This window comes from Pelodiscus sinensis, unplaced genomic scaffold (genome assembly GCF_049634645.1).
Source record: "Pelodiscus sinensis isolate JC-2024 unplaced genomic scaffold, ASM4963464v1 ctg34, whole genome shotgun sequence".
NCBI lineage: Eukaryota > Metazoa > Chordata > Testudines > Trionychidae > Pelodiscus > Pelodiscus sinensis.
In genome coordinates this window covers 6,990,214-6,997,184 of record NW_027465849.1, presented here as the reverse complement: position 1 = coordinate 6,997,184, position 6,971 = coordinate 6,990,214, and the positions used below count along the sequence as shown (strand labels likewise).

Genomic DNA, 6,971 nt, shown 5'->3' with positions numbered 1-6,971 from the left:
GGGATTGGGGGCTCAGGGAGGTGCCTCGTGCATCACAACCCTGTGGGGGGCTTCTGTGCTGGACACCGGGGGGGTGATGGATCCTGGGGGGGGGGTCGCATGGTGTGGGGGAGCAGGTGGGAACCTAGCTGGGGGGGGGGTCTTGTTCCCTGCGGCTGGGAAAAAGCCCATCTCTGCCCCCCGGGGCCTTCACGAGGCGCCCTCTGCCCACCCCCTCTGCTGCCAATGCTGGGGCCCCGCCCGCGCCCCTCGGGAGCCAGGGCCGCATTCTGACTTTGGTGGGCCCCTTCCTCCCTAAAAAAAATATTACAAATTATTTAAAGAGTCAACATTTGATTTTGTTTCTGTTGGAGGCAAAATGTCGTCGATTTCCGTGGGCCCGAGACGTTTCCTTGTTTTCTGACGTGAGACAAAAATGAAAACGTTTTCTTCGCCCCGAGAAGTTCATTTTGTTTCTTCTGATTTTAAAAGAAATTCAAACGTTTTCGGGGGCCCCTAAAAGTCTCGTGGGCCCTAGGCGCTGTGGCTACTGTGCCTCACGGATCAGTCGGCCCTGGCGGGATCCTGTGTGCCAGGGTGGGCCCCCCGTGGGCAAGCAGGTGATGTTCTGCCTGGCCTGGGTGGAGGGACAGGCTGCTGGGCCGCCAGGATTTCTTGGCTTGTACCCCCAGCAGAGCAGGGGCCAGGCCAGGGCCCCTTGGCAGGACAATTAAAGTGGGAGAGCTGGAGAGGGCCGCGCGGGGCTGTTGTGCCGGCCGCGTGGGCAGCCGGTGGGCACCTGGGCGGGCACAGAGCGCGGGAAGCCCACGCACGGGGGCGGCAGAGGAGGCAGGTCTGCCCCAGCCTCCCAGCAGCACCGGGGGGCAAAGGTCCGTCCTGTCCTGAGGCTGGAAACGGAGGCGTTTCTGGCAGCGGGTCGGTGCCAGGATCCCCCTGTGACCTGTTGCTGCTTCCCTGTGTGCCAGCCTGGCACGCGGCACAGTCCCTGGGGAGCCGGAGATCCTGGGGGGGTGGGAGCTGGAAATCCTGGGGGGGGCTGGAGATCCTGGGGGGGGAGAGGCTGGAGATCCTGGAGAGGGCCAGAGATCCTGGGGGCTGGAGATCCTGGGGGGGGGAGGCTGGAGATCTTGGGGGGGCCAGAGATCCTGGGGGCTGGAGATCCTGGGGGGGAGGCCAGAGATCCTGGGGGCTGGAGATCCTGGGGGGGGAGGCCAGAGATCCTGGGGGGGTGCTGAAGACCCAGCAGCCCCTATCCAGACCTGCAGCCCCCCCACTGACGCCAGCCCCCTGGAGGTGCCCCTGGTGCCCAGGCCCCATGCCGACTTGGGGCACGAGCTGCTCTCCAGACAGATATTGGCGCTGTCTCCCCAGGCCAGCACAACCGGTGATTACCCGGCTGCTGCGTGGGAGGCTGCCAGCCAGGGCCGCAGGGAGGGGCTTCCTCTCAGGAAACCCCCCTCCTGACACCCTCCATCTCCTCCGGGTGTCCAGCTCCTTACGGAGCCACTGGTGAGTCCCGGCCGGCAGGCGATGGAGTGAGCCCCAGTCACCGACGGAGCACGGTAAGGGGGCGTGCGGGGCTCCGGCTCCCCAGAGCTCCTGACCCCATTCCCTGCCCGTCCCTCCAGCTGGGGGCCCCACAGATGCTGGGCAGGGGTGGCCCTATTGGAGGGGAAACCGAGGCATGGTCACCCAGGAGGTCACCCAGGAGGACAGGGGCTATGCCAGAAATCGGAACTTTGGAGTCCTGCTGGCTTAGCTCCCTGCTCTAACCACTCGCCCTCACTGCCCCCCACAGCAGGGAGCCACAGGGGTACGTCAGGGTCACTGGGCAGGGGGCAGGGTACATGCCCTGCTGGTAGGGGGATCCGGAGCCCGTGCCAGGCATGTGTCCTGCCGCCCTGGGCAGCTGGAGCTGGTGCCGCGTAGGCCGGGGCTGGCGCCGAGTGAACGGGAATGAGCCAAAAGTCTTTCCCCTGCCTTCACCGTCCCGGCGAGCCCCAAGAGCAGCTGGCCCAGGTGTGGGGGGCCCAGCTCCCCGGCTGGATCCACGGGCCCTGCCTCAGCGCTGCCTCCCTGGGGCCCCCATGACGGAAACAGTGCCCCCCCCCGGTGTCTTCTGTACCCCATGAGCCTCTGTGCCCACCCCAGCCAGCACCTGCCTCAGCCCCCTTGCCCCCATCACCTCCGGACCTATGGCTTTCCCCTCTGGCTCTTGCCCCACAGCTCCCCTGCCCCTGATAATTACCCCCTCCATTCTCTCTGCCCCCTGCTCCACCCCTCCCCCGCCAGGGCCAAAGCGCAGTTTGACCTTGGGACTCACCCAGCCCCCGCAGAAGGGCAAGAAGCCAAGTCAGGAACCTGGCACCCACCAGCCCCAATTCACCTTCAGGCCTCAGTGCCCCCGCCCCCTTGCCACGGTGTGCCAAGGCAAGAGCCCAGGAGTCCTGGCTCCACACTCTGTTGCACTAACCACTAGACCTCACACCTCTCCTAGAGCAGGGAGAGAACCCCCCAAGTCCTGGCTCCCAGCTCTAACCACTAGACCTCACACCTCTCCTAGAGCAGGGAGAGAACCCCCAAGTCCTGGCTCCCAGCTCTAACCACTAGACCTCACACCTCTCCTAGAGCAGGGAGAGACCCCCCCAAGTCCTGGCTCCCAGCTCTAACCACTGGACCTCACACCTCTCCTAGAGCAGGGAGAGAACCCCCCAAGTCCTGGCTCCCAGCTCTAACCACTAGACCTCACACCTCTCCTAGAGTGGGCAGAGACCCCATCCAATTGCATGTCTGCTGCCCTCTCTTGGGCACCCCGTTTGGTCTCTGTCCCTGGCCTCTGCCCCAGACTGTCCTTTAGGCCCTGCTGGTCTGTCAGCAGGAGGGGTTCAGAGCCCCCCAGTGTCTGTGCGGGGCGCCTGGGGAACGGGCCGGGAGCAGAGGGGCGGGGGAGCGCATTGGCCTGACGCTATGGGGTGCCGCAGCCTCCAGGAGCAAGCCCCAGGCCCTCCCCTGTGATAGAACAGGGCTGGGACAGCAGCCGATGTACCCCAGACCTTCCTCCTGCAGGCGCGCGCTCCCCCCGCTGCCAGGCCCTGCCCACCCTGCCCCGTCCCCTGCTTCCGCCTGGGCCCTGGCTGGACACAAAGGGAGACAGACCCGTTTCCTGCCGTCCGCAGCCCTCCAGCCGGCCCGGGGGTCATTTCCTGGTCTCTGCTGACGCCTCCGGAGCTTGGGGATGTGACTCACCCCCGGGGGCCCCAGCGCCGTGCCAGCCTGGCTCCTGTCCTGCTGCCGGGAGGTGCTGTCCGGACACGGGGCCAGCCCCACAGGGGCACGGTTGAGATGGGCAGGGAGCTGCTGAGGGGCAGCCTGGCTCCCCCTCTGTCCGCAGGTCTCCAAGGGGCATGGCGCACGCTCCTGAGCCCCATGGGGCTGGGGGTTTGCAGTAGCCCGGGGCACAGCCACCCAAGGGGGGCACGGCCGAGGTTTCAATGCGAAAGGTTCACACCGGGGTTCCCCACGGCTTTGCTGGCCTCCAGGCCCCCGGGCCGGCTCGGCTGGGAGGGAGCGCCGGAGCTCACCAGCCGGCTGAGGGCTGTCAGACCCACAGGCTGACTCCATAGATGCGCCCTACAAGGGGAGTGAGGACTAGGGGTTAGAGCAGGCCGCGCCTGGGTTCTTTTCTTGCCTTCGGAGAGCGGGGTCAATTGGTTAAAGGGGAAGAGCCCAGAGCCAGGCCTGCTGGGTTCTTTGCCCAGCTTTGAGAGGGCAGTGGGGTGCAGTGGTTAGAGCAGGAGGGCTGGGAGAGTTCTCTGCCTAGCTCTGGGAGAGAAGTGGGGTCTAGAGGTTACAGGGGAGTGGGGTCTAGGGGTTAGAGCAGACGTCTGCATTCTCTGCCCAGCTCTGGGAGGGAAGCAGGGCTAGTGGTTAGAGCAGGACTCCTGGGTTCTCTGCCCCGCGCTGGGAGGGCAGTGGGGTGCAGTGGTTAGAGGGGGCTGGGAGGCAGGGCTGTTCGTGCCTCTCTCCAGCTCTGGGAGGGGAGTGCTGGCTAGTGGTTAGAGCAGGGCGGAGTTGGGGGGCGAGGTCCCCCCCCCCCCGGGGCGCTGCTTGTCCCCAGGAGGCGCCGGCCCTGCGGATCCTTATCGCGTCCAGCCGGGGGCCCGAACTTTCTGGCTCCGACCCTCCCCGGGGAGGAATTCCGAGCGCGGGCGCCCGAGGGGGGGTGGCTGGGGGGGCAGCTCCCGCCCCTGCCCTGCCCCCGGGAGGGCGGGGCGGGGCCGAGCCGGGCCGCCAGGGCAAAGGACGGGGGCGAGCGGTGCCGCCGCTGGGCACCTGCAGCAGCGCCATGCGGAGCCAGGTACCGGCGCTGGGTCCCCAGGGGCCGGGCCGGGGGCTGCCCCCCTCCCGCTCCGGGCGGCTCGGCGGGGGGCTCGGGGCCCTCCGGGGGGCGCTGCGGCTCGGCGGGGGGCTCTGTGCTGCCTTGGGGGGGCAGGGGGGCCGTGTGCTGGGGGGGGACTCGGTACCCGCCTGGGGCCCAGGGGTCTCGAGAATGGCCCCTTGAGTCCATTTTCCCCACTGACCCCAGTGGCACCAGCTCCATTTGCCCCCCCCCCCATTGGCCTTGGGGAGCCCAGAACCTCCCAGGGGAGCAGCAGGCCCCGGGCACAGGGCACTGGGGGCTCGCCCGGGCTTGGCTGGGTGCACTTTGCTCTCCCCTCCCCCCAGGTGCGCAGCTGGCACAGGGCCAGTGCACTTGTGCCAAGGGCAAGGAGTCAGGTCCTGTGGTGCCTGCCCTCGCACGCCCCGTGCACCAGAGCCCCCTCCCCTGCCAGGATTCCCGGTTCCAGTGCCTGCCCTCGCACGCCCCGTGCACCAGAGCCCTCTCCCCTGCCGGGATTCCCGGTTCCAGTGGCTGCCCCTCGCACGCCCCGTGCACCAGAGCCCCCTCCCCTGCCGGGATTCCCGGTTCCAGTGGCTGCCCTCGCACGCCCTGTGCACCAGAGCCCCCTCCCCGCCGGGATTCCTGGTTCCAGTGGCTGCCCCTCGCACGCCCCGTGCACCAGAGCCCCCTCCCCGCCGGGATTCCTGGTTCCAGTGGCTGCCCCTCGCACGCCCCGTGCACCAGAGCCCCCTCCTCTGCCGGGATTCCCGGTTCCAGTGGCTGCCCCTCGCACGCCCTGTGCACCAGAGCCCCCTCCCGTGCCGGGATTCCCGGTTCCAGTGGCTGCCCCTCGCACGCCCTGTGCACCAGAGCCCCCTCCCGTGCCGGGATTCCCGGTTCCAGTGGCTGCCCCTCGCACGCCCCGTGCACCAGAGCCCCCTCCCCTGCCGGGATTCCCGGTTCCAGTGGCTGCCCTCGCACGCCCCGTGCACCAGAGCTCCCTCCCCTGCCGGGATTCCCGGTTCCAGTGGCTGCCCCTCGCACGCCCCGTGCACCAGAGCCCCCTCCCCTGCCGGGATTCCCGGTTCCAGTGGCTGCCCCTCGCACGCCCTGTGCACCAGAGCCCCCTCCCGTGCCGGGATTCCCGGTTCCAGTGGCTGCCCCTCGCACGCCCCGTGCACCAGAGCCCCCTCCCCTGCCGGGATTCCCGGTTCCAGTGACTGCCCCTCGCACTCCCCGTGCACCAGAGCCCCCTCCCCTGCCGGGATTCCTGGTTCCAGTGGCTGCCCCTCGCACGCCCCGTGCACCAGAGCCCCCTCCCCTACCGGGATTCCCGGTTCCAGTGGCTGCCCCTCGCACGCCCCGTGCACCAGAGCCCCCTCCCCTGCCGGGATTCCTGGTTCCAGTGGCTGCCCCTCGCACGCCCCGTGCACCAGAGCCCCCTCCCCTGCCGGGATTCCCGGTTCCAGTGGCTGCCCCTCGCACGCCCCGTGCACCAGAGCCCCCTCCCCTGCTGGGATTCCCGGTTCCAGTGGCTGCCCCTCGCACGCCCTGTGCACCAGAGCCCGTGCGGACACACTGTGGTCTGGCACAGGAATGGTGGAGCCGTGGCCTGGTGAGCTGGAGCTTGGCGTGCGGCCAGGCCGTGCCTGTGGGCATCACCGTGGGTTCCCCTGGGCTGGACCCCGACGCAGGCAGTGGCCAGGGACGCCACAGTCCGTGGGGCCGGGTGGGTTGCTGGGCTGCCAGTGGCTTGCAGGACAGGGCTGTCCCAGGCAGGTTCCTGCGGGCAGGGCCGGGCAAAGTCCTGAGCTCAGGCCTGGCTCTGGGGGAGCAAAGCTGCTGGTCGCAGCCGGCTCGAGCGCAGACGGGCACCGGTTTGCAGAACTCCCTTCTCCCCGGGGTGGGGCCTCTGGGTGTTTGCTCTGCTCCCAGGGAGCAGCGCTTTCGCTTTCGCCTTGGCTGCCCGGCGGGGGAGGGGAGCGTGTCCCTTGGAAACTGAGGCACGGCTCAGCTCCCCGGGGCGGGGCGGGGCAGGGCCTGGAGAGCTAGCGGCCTGCCCTCGCCAACAGCCCCGGCAGAATCCAGCCCCTTTTGCCCTGCCCGACTCCGGGCCTGCGGCTCCCCCCTCCTGGCCTCCACCTGGCCCCGGTGAAAGCGGGGTGCAGTGGCCAAGAGGGAGAGCTGTGAGGCTGGGGGGCGAGAAGCCCTGTTGTAGGGTTCCCAGCACTGCAGTTAGCCCAGAGCTTGGGGGAAGGGGAGCTCGGGCCCCCAGTCGTGCATGTGAGGGAGAGGGGGAGGCGGCAGCCAGGCTGGGCCCATGGGGATGGGTGTCTGAAAGGGGTTGGAAGGAATCCAACTCCCCCCCCATGCTCCAGCCCCACACTCAGTCCTTGTGGGTATCCTGTGTTGTGCTGGGGGAGGGGAGGTGCAGAGAGGGGGCCAGGAGAAGGTCAGGGGCTTGGAGGGGTGTGTGTGGAGGAGGGTTGGGGTGCAGAGGGGGGCATGGAGGGGGCATGGAGAAGGCTGGAGGTGCAGAGGGGGTGTGGAGAAGGTTGGCGGTGCAGGGGGCATTGAGGGGGTGTGGAGA

At 68.6% G+C, this 6,971-nt stretch overlaps 1 protein-coding gene across 2 annotated transcripts in view; it reads left to right on the top strand.

The window, feature by feature from the left end:
- Window positions 1–1,419: 1,419 nt before the first annotated feature.
- Window positions 1,420–6,971, top strand: part of EXOC3L2 (exocyst complex component 3 like 2) — a 28,732-nt gene continuing 23,180 nt past the window's right edge. The window contains exon 1 of one of the 2 annotated variants that reach the window (XM_075915366.1): window positions 1,420–1,562. The gene's annotated coding sequence lies outside the window, so the exon portion shown is untranslated. Of the gene's footprint in view, window positions 1,563–4,214; window positions 4,358–6,971 lie in introns of those variants that run through there. The other variant, XM_075915367.1, reaches the window with a different exon arrangement.